Raw genomic sequence first — 15,356 nt, forward strand, 5'->3', positions numbered from 1 at the left:
TGGAGCCTCATCTAATATAATAAGATCGGCCGCTTCAAGTAGCTCTGCTTGGTGTGATCCAGAACTCATGGAGCAAAATGTATACTCATTGACAACCATGGGTATTCCAAACCAAAAATGTGTCGTTCTTCCTCCCTCTATTAACAATACTGCAAGGCCACTTGATGCAACATTAAAAACTATACGACCTTCAGAACGAAGAGCAGCGCCTAAAACTCTCCACAAGTAAGTTTTTCCTGTCCCACTGTACCCATAAACAAAAAAACATTCCACTGGTATGTCCAGTAACTGCATCTATTATCTCTTTGTAAATACCCCTCTGTTCGTGGGTTATTGTCGAGAATAACTTGACATGTTCGTTCACAAGTTTAGCACAATCTTATGACTTCTCATCATGGATTAGATGATTCGTTGTTTTATATTGAGCAATATCATCTGGAACCGGCATTGCTCCCTTATAGTCAGATAAAGCATGAGAGTTTCTATGCATGTACTCTTCTATCTTTGATAAAACAAGACTCTTATATTTGGCTTTATTCAAAACTAGACCAATTGAAATGAATTTTTTTTTTATTCGCATAAAGCAAATTGGTAAGATAAATTGTAAGGTTAAAATCAATTGGATCGTTCTCTTCATACCTTTTCTGATATAAACTTTATGTTATAAACTATCTTGTTATAAACCTAAAAGATATATTGTAAGGTTAAAAACGCAAAATACCTACTAGAGATATACGGAATCAAAATAAAGCTAAAGCAAAAAGTAAACACTGTCTATAATTAAATACAAAAAAACAATATTAAATAAATATACAAAACTCATACACCAACTGAATTATGCCAAACATGAGTTCTTTGAGTTCTTCTTATTTCCTCTGCTTTATCTTTGATTTTTCTTCTTTATCGTCTTTTTGTTATTCTTCTTCATCGTTTTCAACCTTTCTCTTCCCTTCTTCGTTTTCTTTCTTTTTTTTTTCCTTCTTCTGATTTTTCTTCTTCCTTTTTATTTCTTTGTTTTTTATGTCTTCTCTTACTTTTTATTATTCCGGTTTGTTTTTATTTTTCATGTCTTCTTCATATTTTCCACATCTTTTTATTCTTCCTCGTCATCTTTTTGACTTAAGTCTTCTTCCTCTTATATAATTTTTGGTTTTCTTATTCCTCATCTTTTTATTTCATATTCATCATAGTCTTTGAAGTCTATTTCTTGTTTCTCTTCTATTGTGTCTTCATCTTTTTTTTCTTCTATATCTTTCATTTTGTTTCTTCTTCTTTTCCATCATCTTCTTTTTCATCATCATCTTCGTTGTCTCTGAGTTCTTCTTTTTCTTCTTTATCTTCCGACATTATTATTCTCTTTATTTTTTTTTTTGCTTTTTTTCCTTCGTCATCGCCTTCGTCTTCTTCGTTTCTCCAACTTCCAAATCCTCTAGTTTTTCTTCGTCTTTTTCTCATCTTCACATTCTTCTGCTTTGTCTTGTTGCTTCTCTTCTCCAAATTCTTTATCTTCTCCTCCTTTAAGGTCTTCATATATATTTGTTGCTCCCTTATATTTTACTTCTTCTACTTCGTCTTCTATATTAGGTTTCTTTTTCCTTCTTCTTCACCGATTTCTTATTCCTCCTCTTCGGAGTATTCTTCCTTTCTCCAAATTCTTCATCATATTTTTAAAGTTTTCATAATATTGCTCTTCTCAATTATATTTTTCCTTTCTTTGTCTTTTTCCTCATATTTTCAAGTTCTTCTTCATCGTCTTCGTCGCCAACTTGTTCTTCTTTACCGTCTTCATCTTCTCAGACTTCTTATTCATCTGATTTTTCTTCGTCTTTGTCATCATCTTCACCTCCTTCTACTTTTTTTTTCATCATCTTCTAGTTTTCTTTATTTGTTTTTATTTTTTTTCTTCCACGTATTTTTTGTCTTCTGTTTTGTCTACTGTGTATTGGTTTCCTTCCCCAACTTTTTCTTTTGGTTATTTTGTTCTCCTCCAAATTCGTCACTTCATTCTTCTTTGTTCACCGGCTTAATTCGTCTTATCAAACTATTTTTCTTTTCACTGTTTTCTTTATTGACTTCATTTTTCTCCTTCTCCCTTTCTTTATAGTCTTCTTCTTCTTTTTTATCACTCATTGTTTTTTTTTTTTTTAATGAATGTTAAATTTTTATTCAACCCAAAAAAAAATAGACTGTTTTACATCTGGATGATGCGGCTTTTTTAAGAGGCCAATACAAAAACAAGTTCAAACAAGAAAATAGCGATCTTCAGTTAACAGAGGTTTTCATCGTCTTGGCGAGTTCATGAGTTTGCTTGAGAAATAAACCACATCTGCATTCCATCTTCATAGCGGCTATTCCCTAGCTTCCTGATGGAGTTGAATCGATTTCGCATCACCTTATCGATATGCTTGGCCAGATGTGCCATCGTGCTGGCTGGTGCTCCGTGGCGTCGGCTGTTTCTTTCCCGCCACGTTACATAGATTGTGAGTTGGAACACATAACGAAGTATGAAGGTCCTCATCTTGTTATTGCCCAGATCAGAGATGAAAGACACTATATCAGTCCACTGTTTGGAGAAGTTGCGCTCCATGATGCCTGCAGCAACCTTAGCCCATCAATTCCCCGTGAATGAACACTAAAAAAATAAGTGTCGTCTGGTTTCCATCGGTTCCGCGCAGAAGACGCACTTAGTAGCTATGTTCTGGTTCCATGCACTCATACAGTCACCCGTGCTCAGGCGGTTATGGAGTGCAAGCCATGTAATGAACGCGAACTTTGGAGTGTGGTACTTGAACCAAACACCTTTGGTCCATGGTAACTCTGGTGAGGAAGTTCTGAGATGATCTCTCGTAGCTTTTGTACTGAAAATTCTTTTGTAGTTATCACCCTTTGATCTCCAAAAGAAAACGTCCTCCTTGTTAACTTGATAACTCTGCTTCACCTTATCAAGCTCATTCTCAACCAGATTGTAAATTTCTTGTCTGTGATGTCGTCTTCGATGGTTAAGAATAGCTTCCTCCACTGTTGAAGCAGCACTGATTCCCATGTCGATAATTCCTCTAGCACCAATAAGATTCAGCAATCCCCTCATTGACAACCATGAATCGTACCAGAACGACAAAGAGCGACCATTACCAACCTCAGCTTTGAGAAATTCCAGAGCCTTGTTTCGACATTTAAGCATCTGTTTCCAAGCCCAGGAACCTCGAACAGAACCAGTGTCAGGTATTGACCAGATTGATGCATCACGCAAATGATTATGTCGAGACCAGCGAACCCATAGAGACGACTTTGCAGTGAGCAGTCTCCAAATTTGCTTCAGACCACAAACCTCATTTGCTAACCGCAAATTTTTGAGTCCTAAGCCCCCCTCCTCCTTCGGTTTACATACATCTGACCATGCTATTTTCGCCTTGTGTGTTTCTAACGCAGGCCCTGACCAAAGGAAAGCAGAGCAGATACTCTCAAACTCATCGATGCATTTGTTCGGCAACCTAAATGCAGCCATCCAGAAATTTATGAGACTTGATATGACCGAGGATAAGAGCTGCAGGCGACCTGCAAATGATAAAAACCTTGTCGTCCATGAAATTATTCTCCTTCGTATCTTCTCTATCAGAGTAGAGTAATCAAGAGAAGTCATCTTCTTTGTCAACAAAGGCAAGCCTAAATATCTGACTGGGAGTTCACCAAATTCAAAGGAGAATCTCTGAGATATTCTCTGTTTCCCTTCATCCGATACACCTGCAAGATATGCCGTAGATTTTTCCAAACTAATTTTTAGACCAGACATTGATGCAAACTCATCGAATACTCCTACTATACCCTCCAGCGATCGCAGAGTTCCATCAGAGAAGACCATCAAGTCATCCGCAAAACAGAGATGAGTCAAGATAATTTGAGAGCACTTCGGATGAAATCCAAATTTCCTCTGCAAAGCAGCCCTGTCCAACATCTTTGAAAGCACATTTATGCAGATTACAAACAGGTAAGGGGACAAAGAACAACCTTGACGCAAGCCTCTAGAGCTACCAAAATACCCTGCTAACTCCCCATTCACTTGGACTGAGAAAGAGGCTGTACTGATGCACAATCTGATCCAATGTATGAACTCAGAAGGGATGTGCATAGCTTCTAAAGTGTTTAATAGAAACTCCCAGTGAACTGAATCAAATGCCTTCGAAATGTCTATCTTTAGCGCACATCTTGGTGAAATATTTGCTTTATGATAATCTGAGACAAGCTCTGTAGCAAGCAAGAGATTCTCTATGAGTAGTTTGTCCTGAACGAAGGCTGACTGGTTCATCGAGATACAGTTAGGCAGTATCACTTTCAACCTGTTGGCTATGATCTTTGAAATTAGCTTGTATAAGACGTTACAACAGGCGATGGGTCTATAATCCTTCATCTGCTTCACCCCATCACGTTTTGGAATAAGGGCCAATATTGTAGAGTTAACCCCCTTAGGCAGAAAACCTTTCTTAAAGAAAGATTGGATGCTTATTACCAAATCACTACCAATAGTTGGCTACGCTGCCTTGAAGAATTCTACAGTGTACCCATCAGGTCCAGGTGACTTATTTGTGGCCATAGAGAAAAGCACATCCTTTATCTCCTTTTCAGATACCTCTTTAATCAGATTCTGCCTCTCCTCTGCTGTGCATTGATAGCCCAGAAGCTCCTGTAATTCGCTTACACTAGTAGGTCTTAGGTCTCCTGAAGATTGGTTGAGGAAAGCGTTAAAATGATTTACTGCCTCTTCCTTGATACTCTCTCGCCCGTGTATGAGCACTCCATCGCTCCTTTCCAATTCTCTGATACCATTCTGTGCCACCCTGGCTGTAACTGCACGATGAAAAACCTTAGTATTCTGATCACCTACTAGCATCCATGTCAGTTTTGCTTTCTGTTTCATGTAAGCTTCCTCTACATGTACCAATTGCTCCCATCGATCATAGCTTTCTTTTTCCTCTTCCTGCAGAGCTTCACTAGGATTATGCAAACTCTGTTCCTGTGTTCGACACAGGTGTTCGAACTCATCCTTTACCCGAACTGATATATTGCTTAAGGTAGACCGAGAGAGAGCCCTCATTTGAGGTTTTAGAGTCTTCAACTTCTTAGTAAATCTATACATGGCTGAGGTCGAATGGAAAAGAGGCGCTGTGTCAGACCAGAAATCTTCCAAAGTCGAGTGGAACTGAGGTAGCGTAGCGATGACGTTTGAGAATTTAAAAGGTCTCCTTGGTTTCGGAACATCCTCATCGTTGACATAAAACCTGCAACGTAGGTGGTCGGAGCACCCTCCAGCCTCGAAAACACAGTAGGAGTCCGGGTGCGAGCTCATCCAATTGTCATTTACAAGCAGCCGATCCAGTTTCTTACAAATTAAGCCCTCTGTTCGCTTATTACACCATGTGAACTGGGTCCATAGAATCTCATATCGCTCAGTTCCCCATCTCTGACCACTGATTGAAAATCCCTCATTCCATGAAGAGCAGGAGCAGTTATGGTAGGTGACGAATGATCCTCCATCTCCATCATCTCGTTGAAATCACCCATGATTACCCATTTCATTCTCCCATAAATCGGGGAAACATGAATACTACGCAGATCATCCCAAAGAAGTCGCCTCTCATCTACCAAATTCGAACCATAGATGAAAGAGTAAAGGTACTCATCATCCATTCCTTGAGTCTTTATCAGAACTGTGATCATCTGGTGACTCTTAAAAACCGGTGTTATTCTGACTGTTGGATCCCATACCAACCATATTCTTCCCAAGGTGCTATGCTCATAGTTGTCCATGAAGAACCAACCCGGGAACACTTTAGATACAATCTCCGCAGCTCTGCTTTCTTTAACTCTAGTTTCCAATATTGCACCGAATACAAAGTCATTTTCTCTGCACCAACCTCTGACTATATCATGTTTTTTCTTCTTGTTGAAACCCCTAATATTCCAGAAAAAACCTGTCATTTAATGATGGTTTCTTCGGGTTTTAGACTTCATTTTGTTTTTCTTTCCTGAGCTGTTCCCCGAGGGAGAGGAATTGAGCGCAGGTTTAACAATTGCACTTTTTTGAGTCATTTTCGATGCTCTTGGTAAAGGGATTCTTCCGCCTGTCACCTGTGATAAACCCTCCGACTCCTTAGACGGAGCAGATTTCGTTGCAGAACCTGAATCCAATTTATTTCCTGGCTCTTCATCTCTTTCTTCAAGCTCTTGAACAACCTCTATGCCCTGCTCCTCCTCATTTGAGAGTGAATCAAAAACTGATTTTGAGACACACACCGAATCTTCTTCTACTAGACTACGACGAACAGAGTTTCGAGCAGGGGACTTTACTGGCTCCCAGCCTGAATCCTCTTCCTGACCTTTTCCACTGTTTCTAGGGGTGGTAACCACCCTCTTCATATTCTGTTCTTGCCCCTCCTTCTCCAGCCCATCCTCACGACTTTGCTCAATCATTTGCGTATCACGTTTCGCGCTCTTCAGAGTAACCGGCGAAACACGCACAGCAGAGCATTCACCTCCGATAGGCTTATCTTTGCTTGCAGCAGAAGATATAGGCTTTGAAGGTGTGCCCCGTTGCTTTTGTAGAATCACCATATCCCCAGGCTGAATTCTACACTCCTTCGTCTCATGTCCCCATTTAGCACACGACATGCATCTAGGAGGTAGCCAGGGGAATTCATAGTAAACCACCGTGTCCACTCCCATAGAAGACTTGAAATTGAAACTCTCCGACAGCTTTTTTGTCATATCAACTTCGACAAAAACTTTAGCTTCCTCAAAATCTCTTGCCCACAAAGTGTCAGTGTGGAGCTTTTTTGGCTCTCCCAAGGGACTTGTTAGAAAACTAAGCCCTTTCCAAGAAAACATAGAGCGTGGGACATTCCGGACTACCACCCACATCGGTATTATGGTCACTTCAGGCTGAGCCTCTTCCACCACTGGACTCCATTTAGAGACAATCATTGGTGTATTTCTAATACTCCACATGCCTCTGCGTAAAACTCTGTTCCTCATCTCTGCATCTGGGATTTTGAACTTTACCGTGGATTCATCGACAACCAAAACATCTACTTTAACCGTCTTTGCACCCACATTCCAGATTCTGTTTACCATCATGTGTATATAACCCACATGAGGAGCTTTTGCATTCACAAACTTCCCGATAATACAATCCTCCCATAAAGGCGGAGAGTTTTCGAAAATACTGTCAGGGACATGGATAGTCTCCACCCCATTCTCCTCCTTCACCTCCACGTCATACCTCTGCAAACCCGCCTTTTTTTGAAACCACAGATACCCAAGACTTCTCCTTCACGGCAACTCCCTGGGAGTCCAAGCTCCTGATCTCCACCGGCTGCGAAGCTTTCTCACCATCGCGCATCGTGATTGAGTTCCCATCCTTCTCACCACCTTTCTCCGATCGCATCTCCTCATCACCTTGCTCGACGACCTTTGGCGGTGATGTACCTAGGTCCAAACCCTTTGATGCCGCAACCACTTCCAAATCCTCCTCTGACTGCACCATCGTCTGCCTCTCCTCCAGAGACGGGGGAACCACCTGTTCCGGCGCCGTCATGATAGCCGGAACCATACCGGCGGCGTGAAACCCTTACCCCAAAACCCTAGCTTCTGGATCCCCTTTTCTGTCGCCCAAATCAAAGAAAATATTTAAAACATCGCCCACCGTGGGTTTATTGTCTTCAACTCCTACTTCTTCTTTATTGTCTTCGTCTTCTTTGATTTCTTATTTTTTTTTTATGAATTCAGTTTTTATTCATTTTATTGTTCTCATTTTCATCTGAATCATCTTCTTTGTTTTCTTATATCATCTTTGTACTCTCCAACTTATTATTCTTCCACATCATCTTCTTCTTCTTTGTGTTCTTCTTTTTCCTTTTCTTTGCCTTTCAGTTTTTCTTCTTCCTTGTATTTTTCTTCTTTTTTATTTATTTTTTTTTGGAAGTGGTCAGATCTATATTTTCATATGGGCTTTACTATCTATACACAAACGATTAGTTTTTTAAAAATACTGTAAATTTAAAGCACATTGATATCGTGAAGACATATTATCCGAGTATTCTAACATGAACCCCCTTGTAAAACGAAAGGGAAATATAGTTTGAAAGCTCTAAACAAAGTAGAAATGTGTAATTAAAATACAATACACACTCATTTTAGATACAAATTTATTCATTACAGATGTTTGTAGCAAGTATAGGCCAAAACCATTGAAGCAGCAATGCATAAAATAGCTAGAGCGGCATATATATATATATATGTTATATCTCCCACCTCTCTAACCATGTTGGTATTCTGCATACTTTTAAGTGTCACCATGTATTTTAAAGAAAGTATTTTCCAAAATTTTATCTTCTATGAGCCAGTTTTATAATGTTGTTCTCACTTTCAAGTTGAATATTATCTTCTGAGGTCTCCTGAGATATATATAATATCTAATTAAATTGTGAGTTGGGACCGGCACCATAAGATTGTCACTTGACTTCTTCTCAAAGATTCTATATGGTTTTCCTTCTATAAATTCATCATCCTCTTCCCCATCTTATTCTTCAACATCTTCCTCTTCTTCTAATTTTTCTTATTCTGATCATTATTTTTCTTTTCTTCGGTCTTGTTCCTTGTTCTTGTTTGTCTTCATCCTACTCTTCTCCATTTAATTCATCTTTTTGGATTTTGTTTTTCCTCGTCCTTTCCTTCTTCTTTTTCATCGTCTTCGGCTTTTTCTTCTTCCTCTTATTTGTCTTTTGATTTTCTAATTCTGCATATTTTCTTTCCTCCTCTTCATTGTATTCGACTTCTATTTATTTTTCCTCTGCTGTTTTGCTCTAATTCTCGTCCTATTTTTTGGTTTTTTTCTTCTTTGTAATTTCCTTATTCTTTTTTTTTTTGTGTCTTCTTCTTCATTCTCCCATTTGAACGCTTTTGTCTTCTTTTTCTTCCTCAAATTATTGTCTACCCCGATTTATTCTTCTTCTCCTTCTGATTTTCCTTCATCTTACTCTTCATACATGTCTTATGACTATATCTTTTGAGCCCAATCTTCATCAATCCCACAAAAAGACGTTTGGGCAGATATGCATTTCACCCCCTTCCATACATAGCAACTCGAGTGTACAACTTAAGAAAATCATAGCTTGACCACGTCGATTTAAGTCGTTTTTATATATCTAAAGCTCATTAAAGTAGATTCAATGTTAATTTGCAAAGTAAATTTTATGAAAATGATTTTAAAAAAAATTATAGTTTGTAACAGTCAATCACAAAGAGATCTCTGTCTTTTCAACTAACGACTTAGTCTTCAGAGGAGAAGAAATACAGAATGAAAGAAAGATGAGAGTCATCATGAGTAGAAACAACATTTTGGAATCATTATTCACAAAGCCTCTCTTAATGATGTGTTCATGAGTCATCATCATTCACAAAACCATTTCTTGTAGTTAAAAAGAAAAACAAAATTGCAAATTGTTGTTTGTGAAAGAAGCTACCATGTGGTATCAGTATACTAAAGGTAATATGTTTTACCTTTTAATTAAATAATAAAGGAATCACTGTCAGATTTGAAAGAAACATTCTTACTACACATGTCGAACTTAAAACTCTGCTCAAAGGTGTGTTATTGTTAGATAAACCGAACAGACCTTTGTGGCTTGCTAGTCCTTTGAACAATCTAAACACCGAACAATCAACTTAAAAAAAAAGCTTAAACACATACGAAAGACAGAACTCTCAAAGTTCTTAATTACGCTAACAATTCAACAAAGTAATCAAGGAAGTAAAGCGAACATCAGAATAAAACAAACTCAGGTTTAAAATTAAAATGAAGTATCCGCAAAGGGTTGTGTGACTTCTCCATGGTCTCAATATTTGCAGATTTATTAGGTGTTCATTTTCTTCCATAACTGTTGTGCTAAAACCTTTCTTTATTTCCCCTATTAAAGGATTTTAAAAAAAAAAACATAAGAAAAAACGAAATTAGGTCGAATTGAATCTTTCCAACAACAAAAGTTAAGGAAACCTAGAGTTCTAGCTACTCATCAAGTGATCTTACATGGCCCATTTAGGATGCCAAATAAAAAAGCTCTAATTTTTAAGAGATAATTTTCTTTTAGTAAGTATAAAAGATCTCTAGGTGGCAAGGGAGGTTCACTCATCTATTACTCAATCCTCCTTACCGGTACCCAAGAATCTCTGATAACTAAGAGTTTTCAAGGCTCTTTGTAGAGGTTATCAATCCCCTGTCTTGTAGTACAAGGGGTTTATCAATCCAGATGTGGTGTTAGACACTAAACTATGTGATCAAGTTCTTAATTCAAGCAAACAAGAATGGTTTTGATTATCTAAAGACAACTACAAACTTAAACAGGATTAAAGACTAATGAAATGATTAAACAAGAACTAAACAATGACAAATGATGAGAATGTATGAATGATGATGAGAAAGGTCTTAGACATGATAGTGGATTAGGGTGCCTTCAGTGATAAACTAATGAGCTAATGAATCATATGATCAAGCAAACCATTCAACATAAACATCTTTAATTAAGTTAATCCTCTCATGAAGATATTAACTCCTATGCTAAAACAGTTTCTAACCTAATCATCATCAGTGAAACATGAGTTAACAAGCATTAAGAATTAGTTTAATCTGTCATTTAAGCATATAGACAATCATTCCCATGATGAATAACACTTAAACCTCTAACAACCTTGGTTCAGGCATTTCATCAAACACTTTTGGTGCATGAAATGCCCAGAATCTAGACCACATATGATTTGTATGGATCTAGCATAGAGAACAAGTTGTAGAGAATGGAATATGCATGATTAAACCCCTAAGCTCACTAATCTACCACTTAAGCACCCTAATCTACATATCTAAGACCTTAATATGAGATTACTCACTAATCATGATCAACACACTAAATCCTTTGCAAGATGTGTTGTTAATCATGATTAGAAGTGTGATGTGATGATAAGAAATGAAAAAACAAGATAAAAAAGACTCTTCAAATCGATATTAAGCTCAAAAGTAAAGTGTAACAAGTGGTCTTTCACAAAAAGGAAAAAGAGACTAAAAATGGATAAAAGGTTCTCTCTAAATTAGGTCTAAAATCCTTATATAGTTGTCTTGGGCGAACCGGATCAACCCGGAACAAACCGAGTACTGACCCGGTCTTGGTGGGTGAAGATGGGTTTGCCACGGTCAAGTGTGTTCTTGGAGTGGCCGTGGCAACTTGACGGTGTCAAAGCTTTGTTCGCGTGTTCTTGGTTGCATTTTGATGCCACGGTCTAACAAGCTTCGTCCAAAACCCGTGGCAAGTGGTCGTGTCAAACGCCGAAAATGTGTAAAAGTTGCCACGGTCAAGTCCCAGACCGTGGCATTCAGATCGTGTCAAAACCCGAATGCTCGTAAAGTCCTTCCCAGCCAAGTGTTTGTTTGCCACGGTCAAGTCCCATACCGTGGCATTCAAACCGTGTCAAAACCCGAATGCTTGTAAAGTTCCTCCCAGCCAATTGTCTGTTTGCCACGGTCAAGTGTAGACCGTGGTATGAAGATCGTGTCAATCGCCGAAGATTTGCAAAAGTTGCCACGGCTAAGTGTGGACCGTGGCATTCCATCGCGGCATGTTTAACTTAGTCCTTCAGTGCTGTCTGGACCACTTCGCATTCCTGAGAGTGTAACTTCTGATATACTTGTCCGAATTGAGTGATTCCGGTTGCAGAGGACATAGGACTCATATATCTCCAACTTTGGTGAAGGAAGTTTCGGTGCTTGGGAAGTGGAAGGCTTCTTGGAGGGCTCATCGTTGCAGTGCATTTACACGATCAGAGAGAGACGTCTATACATGTGTCCATTCCGGAGATCGTATCTTCCTGCTCATATCTCCGAATTGAATGATCTTGGATGTTCTGGAAAGAGGACTCAAATGTCTCTGATTCACATGAAGGCCCTCGAAACTGAATCAGCCTGGAAGTGCACCGTCCTTCGCATTCTTCAGAGCTCATCGGCTTGGTCCAAAACAGCAGCGAGACAGGGGTTTCTTCCGATGAGCTTAACTCTCTGCTCACACGTCCGAATTCCATGATTCCACTTGCTATGGAACCGTGATCCAATCATCTCCAACTTTGATGAAGCACCCGCCAACTGAATCGGACCGGACGGTTCCTCGGACAGGCGATTTCGGAAATGTGTCTGCACCCGGAGATTTTGGCCGATACAATCCACTCGCGGTACGCGTTTTGGCCGATAAGGTCTACCCGCGGTACGCGTTTTGGCCGAGAAAAAACCTTCCTGGTGCGCGAGAATGGCCGATAACCTCCAAAGACCAAATTTCACCGTTTTTCAAGCCTTGATCACCATTCCACCTCCTGGATTCATCTTTTCAGCTCCAAATACACCTGATAAACACTCAAAACATGCAAAGACTCATTGGGACCTAATGCATCTCCTAAGCCTAAAACAAACCCTAAGGACCTAAAATGCATGGAATAAAACATGATTTAGAATGAATTATGCAACCTAAATGATGCAAATTATGAACATATCAACTCCCCCACACTTGTCCTTTGCTTGTCCTCAAGCAAACAAGAACAAATGAGAGAGAGAGGTTAAATGCATGGGAGTTCACATTTCCTTTTTGAGAGAAGTGATCACAATGAGAATTCAAGTTCATGCTCAATTATGCAATGCAAAGCCATACTCAGATATATAACAACTCAGCAAGGAATCTCCACAAGTTCTTCTCTCTCTCAACTTTTTCACATTCATTAAGTTTTTATCAGGTGAATCTCATGATGCAATGTTTAAACAAGCTGGCTTGGCTAGGGAGATGCTATGAGATTAAAATAATCTCATTAGTGTTCAAGTGGGTTTAATGCAGCAAAGGGATCTCTCTATGAATGATCAAACTTTGGCAGAATGCTAAAGGTAAAAAGCAACCTATGCATACAAGGGCAAAGACTCATCACACCCCACCCTCTACTCAAAGATTTCTCACTTGCTCACTCTCTCAAGAACCTCACTTTTCACACTTATCTTCCTCTCACTAGGGGACTTACTTTTCACTTTCACTCTCAAGTCTTGGAGTTCAAACTTTACACAGCTCTTTTTCTTTTGCAACCTCTAGCCTCTTTTTTTTTTCTTTTCTTTTCAAAACCTTTGAGCACTTTGGCTTCTTTTCTTTTCTTTTTACTTAGAGGCTATACTCTTTCTTTTCAACGCACCAGAGCTCACTTTCTTTAACTCAAAACTCCAAGACTGATTTCTTTTTCTTTCATTCCCCTAGCTATTTCCACTCATCTCACCTTTTTCCACTCACCAACAAGTCTTTTCCCCCACACTTATTCTTTGCCAACACTCTCAGTTCCTTGATGTTGGACCACAGCACTCAATGAGACCTGACCTTGTCGCTCTAAACCTAACACTTTCTGCTAAGTTTGATCCAAGGTGGCCTTTCAATTCACACACAAACATTGGCTTGAAAGAAGGATGGGTTCAAGGTGAGGGAACTGATCCATGATGCGGATTCAACTACTTGAGCTAAGGAAAAAGGGTGGTGAAAACAATGGTTCTAGCTCTAGTATGTATATCGGTATCCACAAGCTTTTTCAAACAATGCATCACAAGATATTTTCAAGTCAAGTTCAAGGTTCCCACTTAATTAGAGTTGAGTTCAATTCAAACTTGCTTCTCAGATTCAGATCATTTCAGACTTTGCAAGCACAGAAAAAGATTCACAAGCATATTCAGTTCAAGTTCTCAAAGTGATGTACTCTCTAGAAAACCTATCATTACCTCCTGCAAGATGCAACCTACATGAACATGCAATCTAGACTCAATCCTAAAAATGGGAATGCAACTACATGATCATTTTTTGTGAAAATTTTTCAGATTTTTCAATTTTTTTTGGTTTTTATATGCACTTAGGTGAGACTACATGAATATGCAACTAGAATGTGACTCAAGACTCAAAGTGTAAAATAAGAACAGAGAAAACATGATTAGTAAAAGATGAAACTCCTCCCCCACACTTAAATAACACAGTCCCCTGTGTTATAAAAGCATGAGAAAGGAGTGAAATCAGAACAAACAAGTAAAATGCAAAAGAAAAGAAAATCTAGATGCTATTTACAAGGTTTTGAGTGTTTACCTCAATCGCTGAGGTCTGATCCCAAGTAATGGGATGGGTTGGAGGTGGAACATGATGGAGTTGAGTATCTAGGTGGGCTGCTCTCAGGTGAGTCTGGTTGGAACGATGTGGCCGGGTTCACCCAATCTTCTTTTCCTGGTGGTAGCACAAGGTCATGAGCAGCTGAGCTTTCTCCCACATCTTCTCTTGCATCTTGTTTGGGTGAGGTGGCTGGAGCTGTGAGTTTCTTCACCTTCTTCTTTAGCTGCCTAACACAGTCAACTAGCTTGTTGATCGTTTTGTCTTGCCATTTGGACCATTTCTGGAGGGTGTTAACTCTGGAATACAGCTTCCTTGTGTGATAGTCAGGCTCACCCCAAAAGTAAGGATCAAAGTGATACCTCCCTGCTCCCATCCTTCTCTCAAAATCTCGTGGCTCCTCATTCCTACAACCGGCTGTTGTGTTCTGCTCTTCAACTGGTTCTTTACCCTTAGAACTAGCGGTTCTCTTGCATTTGGGAATCGGAGGGTGAATGGCTGGGTTGTAGAGCTGATCTTTTAGGACAATAAAAGAGACATTGTGCCTTTCTGTGAGAGTGGTGATGGCTGGGTGTGGCAACAGAACATGAACCTTTTCATTTTGCAAGAGCTTGAAGGTGTACAAGAAGTTTTCACCATTGCTTTCTTTTAAAAACCCAACCTTGGTGAGGGTAGCTTCATTAATCAAATCAGGCCTGACCTCAACATCATCAAAGACAAAACCTCTTGCTTTCAGAATCTTTGTCACTAGCCATCCATTGTGCAACTTAGTGAGCTTCTTTCTTTTACCCTCACTCCAAGCAATGTCCTTGTAAATCAGCATTTGGCGTGCCAAGAATGCACCACTAGATGGGATGTAATGTGGGAGGTGAAACTCTCTCTTGCTCTTCAAGTGACTGATGAGAGGATGAAGACCCATACCCAGTAGCTCCATGTCAGCTAGATGCACCACTCCATCATTGTGCTTGGTAAAGAACATTTGGCAAAGCACCTTGTGAGTATAACGGATTGCTGGGTTTCTTATCCATGAACTCTTGCATCTTCCTCCTCTGAAGCTCCCAAAAGCAATTGTATCCCACAAGTCAGTGATCATGTGATCAGGGTATGTGAACTTCACTGTCTGTTCTTGTGCAGGTCTTGGAAAAGCAAAGATCTCAT

The sequence above is a fragment of the Eutrema salsugineum genome, unplaced genomic scaffold (genome assembly GCF_000478725.1).
Source record: "Eutrema salsugineum unplaced genomic scaffold, Eutsalg1_0 scaffold_4, whole genome shotgun sequence".
NCBI classification, from domain to species: domain Eukaryota; kingdom Viridiplantae; phylum Streptophyta; class Magnoliopsida; order Brassicales; family Brassicaceae; genus Eutrema; species Eutrema salsugineum.